This window comes from Culex quinquefasciatus, chromosome 2 (genome assembly GCF_015732765.1).
Source record: "Culex quinquefasciatus strain JHB chromosome 2, VPISU_Cqui_1.0_pri_paternal, whole genome shotgun sequence".
NCBI classification, from domain to species: domain Eukaryota; kingdom Metazoa; phylum Arthropoda; class Insecta; order Diptera; family Culicidae; genus Culex; species Culex quinquefasciatus.
Window position 1 is genome coordinate 132,007,965 of NC_051862.1, and position 13,012 is coordinate 132,020,976.

Here is a 13,012-nt window from a genome sequence, read left to right on the forward strand (position 1 = left end):
TTTAGGGGACAAAAATCCGCAACTTTTGAGCCATAGAGAAACATGGTCAAAAAATCTGCCGCTGAGTTATGATTTTTTGAAAAAATCGTGATTTTTGGAAAATATTGAAGTTTTATGCAAAAACAAGTTTGACATTGCTTTTGAATCCAAAATTGAATTTGCAATCGAAAAGTACTTTACAGATTTTTTGATAAAGGGCTCCGTTTTCAAGATATAGCCACCGAAAGTTTGATTTTAGCGAAATATTTGCAGTTTTTCAATTTTTAAAAATAGTGACCATGAGTGACCATTTCTAAAAATATTCAATATTTGGTCCTTTTAAAATGTTAGTCTTGATTTAAAAATTTTCAAAATATTTTTTTCGAAAAGATCGAAAAATTTCACGAATGTTTCATACATTAACATTGAAAATCAGACCATTAATTGCTGAGATATCGTCATTAGAAAAAGGTGGGTTGTTTTGGTGAGATTTAGATAACTTCAATTTTCGTGTTTCTTTTTCTTAAAGCGGCTCTATCTCAGCAACCCGAGGTCCAACCTTCAATGTCTCTTAGACAATTTTATAGCAAATTTTATGAACTTTTCAAAAAAAAATATTTTTAGAAATGGTCACTCATGGTCACTATTTTTAAAAATTGAAAAACTGCAAATATTTCGCTAAAATCAAACTTTCGGTGGCTATATCTTGAAAACGGAGCCCTTTATCAAAAAATCTATAAAGTTCTTTTCGATTGCAAATTCAATTTTGCATTAAAATGTAATGTCAAACTTGTTTTTGCATAAAACTTCGATTTTTTACAAAAATCACTATTTTTTCAAAAAATCATAACTCGGTGGCAGATTTTTTGACCATGTTTCTCTATGGCTCAAAAGTTGCGGATTTTTGTCCCCTAAAACATATCAAAAAATCTCGAAAATCAGAAAATACGTATTTTGGGAAATTGAGTTTTAGTGAAAAAAAAGTTGATAAAAAAATCTGCATTTTTTTCCGTGTACCTATTTTTTTCTCAAAAGTCCTCAACAATACCTACAACATTGCCCAAGACACCAAATTGATCAGAAAATTCACTCAAAAGTTACAGCTTTTTGAATATTTACATACCATTTTTGTATGGACAGCAGCCAAAATTGTATGGAGACTTGTATGGGTGAACCAATGACGCAAAATAGCTTATTTGGTCATAGGGAAGGCCCCCACAAAGTTTGAGTCAAATCAAAAAATACAAAAAATAAAAATGGTCGAAATCGGCCGATTTCGTAGAGAGTTGCTCTCATTTAAAAAATATGGTAGCATTACATCTGGGAATGGTGACAGATTTTGTGTAGAAAATGTGTAATTCTACTTCAGGAACTGGTGAATTTCACATTTTAATACATTATCTTAGTAAAAGTACTCAAAAAAGATGTAATATTCAACCACCTACATTTTTGGCCTACCAAAATTCAACATTTCAACAAAAACATTTATTTCAATGGACATTGCTTTTTGATCTAAATATACGAAATCAAGCCTTGGAAAATCAATATCGAAAATTTAACTAATACAAGCATTCAAATAACAAAAAACGTTAGAAATCTATATGTTTGAGAAGTTGCTTTCCACAGTGAGGAAAAAAAACTAATTAGGTTTTCAAATCATATTTTGTCCACCATTAAGCACAGTGTGCACTCATCACTGGCACACACAGTGGTTCGTTTGTGGTCATGTGAAAATTGTGGCCGTACGCGTGCATGTACTCACATTTTATTGAATCAACGTTGTCGTTTTTTTTTTCTTCTCTCAGTTGATGGTTCCAACGAGCGGCCGTTAGACAGTCAGTGACTATGTTGCCTCCCAGAAGAGCCCCTTGGGTGACCCCCATCTCTGTGTAGACCCGCTAGCTGATGCTACTACTACTGACGATGGTAACATATTAGCATAAAAAGATACTCTCCCGCGAGACTCGGTCGGTCGTCAGTCAGTTATAGTGACCATCGTCAGCATCGCGTCGCAGAATGGCCACAACGACAACAACTTCCCCACGTTCTTAATTAAAACTCATCAGCATAAATGCACTCTTGGGATGAAAGATGACAGACAGACGGACAGACGAGCCGGTTTGCAGCTGGGAAAGACAATGTGGTTTTGGGCATTAGAGAGAGGGAAGGAAAGGGTTGTTTAATGTGTGCTACAAGATCATGATTGATGGAAGAGCTGGAAGTGCATCGTAAATTTTAGAAGTTTTGTGTGATTGGATTTTTTTGTTGAAAACACACAACGAAAAATTGATTAAGAATTCACAACACATATATTTCACCATTTCCAACACAACCCTGTGTGACGACATTAATTGAAATTAATTGGTCTACCAACTACAACCGCAACGATACCATCTTACATCCAACAACTGGCCATAGCCCCTCGGAGGTCAAACCAACAGTGTAGATTCTCCCCATCTCGACTCGACATATTAAATTCATTCCCTCCCGGCCGGAGATGAGTTCAAATCAAATGTCAATGGCATCACCGCAACCGCCGACAACGAACAAGTTCAATTATTAAAGCCACCAGCAAAAGGTTAAATCAATCACGATTTTTCACCCGCGATAGCCACAAGTGAGTGATCGTCGTTACTCAGCGAGAAGAATAAAACAAAATCTCATACCGTTATTCTCGCGGGTTCAGAACTCGTTGAACTATTTAACATGACCACATGCACAGACAAGTAACAAAAAACAAAACAAGAAGCTGTCTGCTTGTCCAAAAACGAGCTTTAAATTGATTGGCTTCTATTCATTCATTCAGCAGCGCTTTGATTCCTACTTATAGGCTATAATTGATCCATCGCCGAACTGGTCTATAATTTCATCATCACGCGCGTTGTTTGTCTTTTGATGAGTCTGTTTTTGTGCTTCACTCTTCTGCTTTTGCTCAGTCGGCTCGGCTTCGGCTTCGATTCCCCCTCAATTTGGGCTCCTCGATGACTCGATGGAAGGGGTTTGTTGATGGATTCGATGTCGAGCAACCTCAAAAAATGCAAACACCGAGTACGATTCGTTGATTTAACCTTCTACAATCCAACCCGACCTCTTTACAATATTTGATATTTAAAAAGCATTTCAACCTCAAAAAACATTTGAAGAAATTCCAAAAATATTTCTAAACATTTTCTAAACATAAGCAAAAAAAAAAGCAAAAAATAAAACTTTGCAGTGCAGGGTTATCAAGGGATAAGAAAATTGAAAACGAAAAAAAAAGAATCGATGGGAAAATTGATAGGAAGCCACGGTTGCAGCCGTGACGGTGGCGCTCCCAATTAACTGTGCTAAACACCTGCGCCGAGATGTTGCGTTTCGGATATCGAGCAGGTGATGAGTTTTATGCTGCACAATCGGATGCTCGAATGGGATCGGCGAGCCGGAGCAATCAATCATGATAGCAATTTTGAGTGTTATGACAATGTCTACCTTATGTGCTTGGTGTTATTAGTTGTTCAATGTGAAATTTGGATCTTACGTTGATGCGTGGGAAAACATTCCTTTAGTATATTAAATGACAGTTTTCAAAAATTTGAGTCGCGGTAGCTGCGAGTCGGGTAGCTTGGCGAGCTTCTTCGACTCCAACTCCAACTCCAGCTCTCCACAAAAAACCGACATCACTGACTTCGACACAAACTTTTATACAAAGGTGTTGATTTAAAAAAATAAAATATTAATTGAGCAGTTCTCTCAGATTTCGGTCATTCGATTTTTTTTTTTGTATTTTTTAATCTGACTGAAACTTTTTTGATGCCTTCGTGTGCCCAAAGAAGCCATTTTGAATCATTAGTTTGTCCATATAATTTTGCCTACAAATTTGGCAGCTGGCCATAGAAAAATGATGCATGAAAATTCAAAAATCTGTATCTTTTGAAGGAAATTTATGATCGAATTGGTGTCTTCGGCAAAGTTGTAGGTACACCCAGAACTGGACATTGGCATACGAGAGGATAAAGAGCACGATTCGGTGGTAAAATGGTACTGTGTGCGGACTGAGAGGATAAATCCCGAAATTACCGAGAGTACTTTACTCATGGGTTCATCTTCAAAAAAAGTTCATCTATCAAAAAAAAAAAAAAAAAGTACCGGTACCGAGACTCGAACCCAAGACCTTCGGCATATTGAACCGTGCCTTTGCCGTATGGACCACCATGGTTCGGTGACTAAGTGGCGGTCATTTTTCCATATAAGCCACTCAATAGGATGAACTGTTCCAATGAACGAATGAACACGCGAGAGGACTATACTCTCGCAAAATAGCACTTTCCTCACGTTTCTTTTCGTGAGGACTATGCCCTCGTTCTTTAACTTTGGGTGTATGGATATGGACTAAACTAGCTTAGCATAGCATAGCATTGGTGTGACCAGGACCCCCAAACATTGCTCCGTGGACCACAGATGAAAAGTAGGAACCAATCATTCCCCCTTCGCAATTTTCAAAGGTCCTTATCGTGCTGATCAATACCGACGCCGGCCACGACCAGTGGTAAGACACGGGGAAGTGGATGGGAATGTTAGCCGATACTTGAGTGATGGAGACCGCTAAATCAGCTGCGTCTCCGACAAAGTATCACATGAGTTTTGAGGGGTTAGTAAGATGGGTATGAGGTCAGGATTCACTGTGGTAGTTGATGCGACCATGAGCAATTTGTTTATCGGTTGAAATTTTAAAAATCTTAGGCTGCCGGCTGCGGAAAGATACCTATCTAGGGATTTAAATATAGTATTAATTCGACCGCGATTCTCCAGAAATTCTCCGTCGGCGTGCCTTCCGATCAACGGTGATGTAGGAAGGGCTTCATTCATTAAAATTATTGTATATCATAAGCCTTATAACATATTCGTCGACGTGCCTTCCGATCCTCGATGATATGGAAAGGACTTAATCCAGCAATACGACTTGCTTGTCTCAAAAAAATAGGTACGTTTTTATAAAAAACTATAAAAAGAGAACAACACAAAAAAACTCATCGGACAACGAACGCGAGTGAAAAAAAAACAATGAAAAAATAAGAAGATAAAAAAACCAGAACTGCGCGTCCCGAAAAGCACCACACTAATGATGCTATTATTTAATTATAACGACCAATCACCCCATGCACTCGAACAGCGACACAAAAGAGACGGAAAATAACACGAAAAAACAAGACTGCGCGTCCACACAGGCACCGCACTACTGATCTGTAGGTATGGATATGGACTAAACTGGAAAAAAATGATACAGGGTAAAAAAAAAAGTTTTGGTGTTTTTTTTTTTTTTTTCTTTTTGTCACTAAAACTTGATTTGCCAATAAAACACTATCTTTTTATTTTTTGATTTGTTTTAGAGGACATCAAATGCCAACTTTTCAGAAATTTCCAGGTTGTGCAAAAATTTTTGAACAAGTTATGAATTTTTGAATCAGTACTGATTTTTTCAAAAAAATCGAAATATCTGTCTCAAAAAAATTTCAACTTCATCTTGCAAAATCAAATTTGCAATCAAAAAGTACTTTAGTGAAATTTTGATAAACTGCACCGTTTTCAAGTAGAATCCATATTTAGGTGACTTTTTTGAAAATAGTCGCAGTTTTTCATGTTTTTAAATAAGTGCACATGTTTGCTCACTGTTGAAAAAAATATTTTTAAAAAACTGAGAAAATTCTCTATATTTTGCTTCTTCGGACTTTGTTGATACGACCCTTAGTTGCTGAGATAAAGCAATGAAAGGTTTTAAAACAGGACAATTGATGTTTTCTAAGTCTTACCCAAACAAACACAATTTTTTAATGTCGGTATCTCAGCAACTAATAGTTCGATTTTCAATTTTAAAATATGAAACATTCGTGAAATTTTCCAATCTTTTCAAAAAAAAATATTTTCAGAATTTTCAAGTTTAGACTAACATTTTAAAAGGGTTAAACATCCAATATTACGCCCTTTAAATTATCAAGGTGGGCAAACATGTGCACTAATTTAAAAAAAATTAAAAACTGCGACTCTTTTCAAAATGTTACCTAAAAATGGCCATAACTTGAAAACGGTGCAGTTTATCAAAATTTCACTAAAGTACTTTTTGATTGCAAATTTGATTTTACATCGAAAAATGAAGTTGAAAAATTATTGCGACCAATATTTCGATTTTTTGAAAAAATCAGTATTGATTCAAAAATTCATAACTCGCTCAGAGATTTTTTGCACAACCTGGAAATTTCTGAAAAGTTTATGTCCTCTAAAACATATCAAAAAATAAAAAAATCAAAAATAGTTTTTTTTTTTGCAAATCAAGTTTTAGTGATAAAAAGTTAAATAAAAAATCACCATTTTTTTTTACCGTGTATCATTTTTTTCCAGTGTAGTCCGTATCCATACTTAAAACTTTGCCGAAGACACGAAATCGATCAAAACATTCCTTCAAAAGATACAGATTGTTGAAATTTGATACATCATTTTTGTATGGACAGCTGCCAAGTTTGTATGGAAAATTATATGGACAAACTAATTATGCAAAATGGCTTCTTTGGGCATACCCAAGGCACCAAAAAAGTTTCAGCCGGATTAAAAAATACAAAAAAAAAATCGAATGACCGAAATCTGAGAGAACTGCTCAAGAACATATTGCTTTTTGCCCCCAAGTTTTTCAGATCGTTTTTGTCAAAGGGTCTGTTCTTTTTAGAAAAAAAATATCATTCTAAAATTTCATTTTTTTTGTATCTTTGCAGCGTTACTTTCATGACTGTAAAAATGTTTTACAATTATGTAGAGCAGACGACTGCAATTTTTCCGATGTTTTCACATAAGGGAGTAGTACTTTTGACTTACACATTTTTTTCGGGATTTTCAAATTTGTACTTTTTATTTTGATTGACAATCAATGATGGTTCTGAATTCAGAGTCCAGAAATAGTAAATTGAAATGAAAAAAAAAAATACGATGTGTAAAATGCTTCTTAAAACAACACAAAAAAACCATTTTTTTTTAATTGAAACATTCTTAATCAAGATTTGAATGTATTTTTCTAAAACAAACTTGGCCGTCAAATGGCCAATCAGGAATGATATCTATCAGAGCATTAAACTTTGTCCAAAGAAGTATTTAGCATCATTTTTTTTATCAAATTTGTGTCTTCAGCAAAGTTGTAGACTATTTAGGACAATAAAGAAAACAAAGTTACAATCTAAAAAAGATTTACCATTTTTTATTTCACTGAAAAGTGGTCTTCTAAAAAATGTTTTTTTCATTTAGATTTTCGTAATTTTTGTATGTTTTATGGGACTCAAACAAAATATCTTTTAAGTCACAATGCATGCCAATGAATCATCTGGCTTCAGAGAAACAATTTGTTTAATGTTATTTTTTTAAATATCGAAAATAACGAAAGCGTAAAAAAATTCTCAAAAAATTTTTTAAATGCAAAACAAACTTGCATTTGAAATGTACTTTAGAGCAAATCTCTCCGATTTCGGTCATTCGTTTTTTTTAGTATTTTTTAATCCGGCTGAAACTTTTTAGGTGCCTTTGGTATGCCCAAAGAAGCCATTTTGCAACATTAGTTGGTCCATATAATTTTCCATACACATTTGGCAGCTGTTCATACAATAATGATGTATGAAAATTCAAAAATCTGTATCTTTTGAAGGATTTTTTTGATCGATATGGTGTCTTCGGCAAAGTTGTAGGTATGGATATGGACTACATGATACAGGGTAAAAAATGGGTGATTTTTAATTTAAACTCAAACTTGGTTTGCAAAAAAACACTATTTTGATTTTTTTTTATTTTTTGATATGTTTAAGGGGACATCAAATGCCAACTTTCCAGATATTTCCAGGTTGTTCAAAAAGTCATTGACCGAGTTATGAATTTTTGAATCATTGATCCGATGATTTTTAAGATTTGCCTGAAATTGAAGGTTGAATGCTGGTACTTTATTCATCATAACTGTATTTGTCAATATTTTTGAGTTTTTCTTGTTTTGTGTAATTCTTATCGCGTAGGAACATGTTTTTGCTTATAAAAAAGAGTTTCAACATTATGTAACTTCTGTTCCACCAATTATTTTATAAATCAAGTGCTTTTTCTCGGGAAACGCGAAATGGACGCTCTATTTTCACGCTGAGACTTTGAAAATCTGACAATTAGTTTCTTAGAAAATTGAAAATTCGATGAAAATGACTTTTTCAATTGTCACCAAATTAGACATTTTTTAAATTCAATATCTCATAAACGAGGAGATCTTGGCTGATTTGATGCGGCCGTTGATAAGGATTATAACTAAGGATCTGACGATTGGGACACAATCTGGCTGTGTCTTTTGAAGATTTGAAGATTTTCTGATTCTTGGTGAGAGCTTTCCATCATTATTTGATAAATTATTATATTCCTCTATATTATTTTACCATGAAGTATATAGTCCTCCTACCCCTTCCTCATTTTTCCATTCCTTAATCCCATTTTGCCCAATTCCACTTCCCCCTAAAAATATAATTATCTGCCAAATTTACACTAACACACCACACCTAACCGATTCGGAGCGTTTGGCACGGTATGTCCACGCATCCTTCCTCCCCTGTAGATTCTGAAAAATGTGATCCATTCACAGAATCCTCTCTGCGGTAAACACAACGCAGTAGGGCTGGCCGCTTTAATTTTTGTATTATATTTTTGGGTGTTCTCGGATGTATTGCAATTATTAATATTGACAAGAAAAGTGCTTGGGGCGTAATCTAATCACAAGACTTTCCAGCATGCTTTCGGACTGGCTGCGTTTGTGCTAGATTAGATTAGATTAGATTAGATTAGATGGAAGGGCGGTTCCATTTTTGAACATGCGAAAAAATAGGTGTTTTTCAATAATTTGCAGCCTGAAACGGTGATGACATGGTGTTAAAGGGACTTTTGTGGACACCCGATTTGATGACGCACTCAAAATTCCGAAAAACGTATTTTTCATTTTCAAAACACTAAAAAAGTTTCAAAAATTCTGCCATTTTCCGTTACCCAACTGTAATTTTTTTTGGAACATGTCATTTAAGGGAAATTAAATGTACGTTTCGAATCTACATTAACCCAGAAGGGGCATTTTTCTATAACAACTAAATTTTTCATTTTAAAATTTCGTGTTTTTACTGAATTTGCAGGATTATTTTTGAGTGAAGTTGTAGAGTAGACAATTACAAAAATTTTGAAACACAAACATAAAAGGTTTGCTTTAACCATCACGAGTTATCGCGATTTTACGAAAAAAAAGTAACATTATGTAAATTTGGTGTCAAAGGGTATTTTATGTAAAATTGGACTCCCAATTCAATGGCGTACTAAAAATTCCGAAAAAAAAAATTCTCATAAAAAAAACACAAGGAAAGTATTAAAACTCTGTCATTTTCCGTTACTCTACTGTAATTTTTTTGGAACATGTTATTTCATGGGAAATTTAAATTTCGTATTTTTTCTAAATGCAGGGTATTTTTTAGAGTGTAAAAATGTTCTACAAAGTTGTAGGCAGACAAAAATTTTGATTAATACACAAAAGGAGATTGCTTATAAACATCACGAGTTACCATAATTTTACGAAGAAGTTTTTTGAAAGAGTGATAATTTTGACTATTTGTGTCTCGATCGTGTGCTTTTGGAAGTTTTTTTTTCGAAAAGTTCAGCCAATTTTACTTTTAAACAACCCTTTGGACGCTGGTTTTGGCTATTGCATTGCTAGATTATGGGTTTTTTTTCTTAAGAATTATCCTTAAACGATTTAATCTCTGAATATGTTGCAAAGTTGAATGTTCAAATATGATTGTACTAAAACTTAAGAGCGAGTCCACGAGCAACGCATACCCATCTCGCATCGACCTCACCAATCTGCCTGAAATTTTCACGGGTTGTTTGTACATATAAAACTAGCATCTGGCCAAAATATGAGCACTCTAGGTCAACGGGAAGTGGGGCAAATCGGGACACAAATTTTGAAGGTTCAAAAACGTCAAAAATCGTAAAAAGGCTGTAACTTGGGCAAAATTCAATTTAATTTCAAAATTCAAAATGCATCTGAAAAGGCTTACAAAATGCAAAAAAATGCAGGGTAGAGCATCCCAATTGGTTGAACCTAAAGGGAGTTATTGGCATTTTAGTTAAAAAATAGCACAATTTTCAAACTCAAATAAAAAAGTGTTCCATCCAGATATCAACTCGGTTTGACCTGCAGCTTGTAGGGGACATCTGGGACTACCATCTGAGACTGAGAACGCTTTGGGTAAGGCAGTTAACCATATTAAATAGACGCTTTTACTTTTAGTGAATTTTTTGGTTGTAAATTTTTGCTCGGGGGACCCCTTAGGTCCCATTTTCTGATGATAATTTTATCATATTCGTATTCAAACTTTGTGTCCCGATTTGCCCCACTTCCCGTTGACATAGAGTGCTCATATTTTGGCCAGATGCTAGTTTTATATGTACATACAACCCCTGAAAATTTCAGGCAGATTGGTGAGGTCCAAACGACGTCCCATACAAAGGGGTATGCCCTGTTCGTGGACTCGCTCTTAATGTTAAAAGTGATGACAAAATACAGGTTTAAAAGTAAGCGTACGTGGAAAATATTTGAATTTTCAATATTTGAATAAAATTTTCAGCTAAAACTGATTAAAAAATAAACATTAAAGTATTTTACAAAATTTAATTGAAAAGTGAATAGAATAATTAGGATGGCAACGGTTCTTAAGGTAACGCTGTATAAATTAATATCACATTTTTTATGCAATCATATATAAACATTGAGTGTAAAGCTTTCTCTGATGGACATTAGTGTGAGGGGGATACATTCAATTTTTACATTATTTGTTCATAAGACCTAATCAAATAAAATTACAGAAATATGCTCTGTTTTTATTACATTATTAATAATTATTTATCTCCGAAATTAACAAAAATTACTTTTTTGAAACCCCTAACAATACTAATGATGTTAATATAATATTAAGAACAATTCAATATCATCTCTACGGTTAATGATATTGGAATAAAAATGTAATTAATCTCACCTGCTAATTGCTCCGCAAATCCACTTGTTAAAACAGCCTCCCCTCAAAAAAACACTCTCAATTTCCTTCTTTGTCTCAAACTTGATCAAAAGCACTTTCAATGAGCTTTCACATCAACTCCCGAAATATCACAAACAATGGCGCTATCGTTTTCCGAAACACCTCCCCCAACAAACTTCAATCACTGCTTTTGAGACAGTAAAAATTCGCCTTCTCTCGCGCGCAATAAACAAGTTGAAAATCTGCTCCTCTCCTGCTGATGCGGCAACCAACTTGACCCAAAGTACTTTTTTACGACTTTGTTTACAAGCTTTGGATACTTTTCTTCTCGTTAGATTAAATTAAACCTCTGCTTTGAATTTTCTTTTTTCGATGTTTTATTTGCACTTATTATTTTTGTTCAGAAATTTTCACTCTACACTTTTATTTTCTTTGTTTTTTTTTTTGCGGATTTGATGACCTGTGCACATGTTTTAAACACTTTATTGGATCATTTGAGCCGACTTCAAATGCAAAGTTGCGAAAATCACTTTTTCCCCTAGACTGAACTTTGCTGGTCGAGTCGCAACGAACTTTTAGTAGCAATCTGGTTTTATTCCGGGCCCAAACATCGGTGCCGTAAACATTTATTTCCTTCCTTAATTTATTTCACTTGGGCTTGAGTTGGATTGGAAAATTTATTCGTTTTTTCGACTTTTCTCTCTTTTGTTATTTAACCATTTAGTGTCACATGGAAAACTTTTTTTGTTGTGTGTTTCTCTTTTTCGGGAATAAAGCTTTTATTCACAATCACAAATTGCAAAAGGACCTTCACCAGCAGCGTTCTCTAGGTTGACAACGCATAAATCTTTCACTTGCCGTCCATCTTCAGGACATATCACCAGGGAGAATAAATCTAACGCTTCTTTCGACTTGTTTTCGTTGATTTTCCTTCTTCTTTTACAAACGACTTTCCGAACACACAGCAGATGAAAACGTAAATTTTGGGCCCGCTTCCCTTTTTGATAGCACTTCCGGTCCCTCGAGGGAGCTTTTCCTGAAACACGAGATAGAACAGCGTCGGAAACAGGAAGTCAACTCACAATGGAGTGACAGTAATTTTCGGTTTTATTTCACTCACAACTCCCAACCCTCTTCTTCTTTTCAGTTCCCAAACCCCCAAGGGAACACTTCATCAACCGCTTCTGCGTCTACAATTGTTGTCGTTGGTCAAACTCACTTTCCAATTTTAGCCCAAAGCAAATCGGAAAGGATCTTCCCCTCACTGGCAAGGATCCACCACCTCAACACACAGGCACATAAACACGTGGTAGGCAGAGTAGAATAAAAACGCGCGCGCCAAAATTCCCCACACAGCAGAAAAGCTCTGAAAGCTCAGCGAAGAGAAAAACCAGCCGCAGACGACGACAACCGCGTTCGACGGAGGCTCCACCGAGAATGATGGAGCGATTGCGACCGACGACCGTGCGGCAGAAGGATTTCCCGTAAAAAAGCTTGCAGCGAGACTGGGAGAGAGCTTTTAGAGAGGGAGAGAAATTTTGTTCAGAGAGATTGAGGTGATTTGCTCAAGTTATGCTGCGGGGAGGGCAGTGTTGGCAGAGCATAAAAAATGTAATTTAATTCAATTTATCAAAAAAAAAAATCATGCATATTTCAAATAACTTTCGTTATAAAAATCATAACATGCTAGATACGACGGAATTCCTTCAGTTTAATTTATCCATACAAATATTCTATCAATTATTTTGAATAAAATCGAAATTGTCATACAGCCAAGATCTATGAAACCAACTGAAGTTATCTTGCAAGTAAAGATATTTAGAACGAAATTGCAGAAGTCGAGCTGAAGTTATCTTGCAGAAAGTTATCTTACAAAAGTTGAGTTGAAGTTGCCTTGCAGAAATCAAGGTGAATTTATCTCGCAAATTTGAGCTGATGTTATCTTGCAGATTCGATGATTTTCGAAAAAAAACACGATA

At 35.0% G+C, this 13,012-nt stretch overlaps 1 protein-coding gene across 1 annotated transcript in view; it reads right to left on the bottom strand.

The window, feature by feature from the left end:
- LOC6031932 overlaps positions 1–12,466 on the bottom strand; it is a 226,045-nt gene extending 213,579 nt beyond the window's left edge. The window contains exon 1 of the mRNA XM_038255667.1: positions 11,034–12,466. The gene's annotated coding sequence lies outside the window, so the exon portion shown is untranslated. The remainder of the gene's footprint in view (positions 1–11,033) is intronic.
- Between the last annotated feature and the right edge of the window lie 546 nt (positions 12,467–13,012).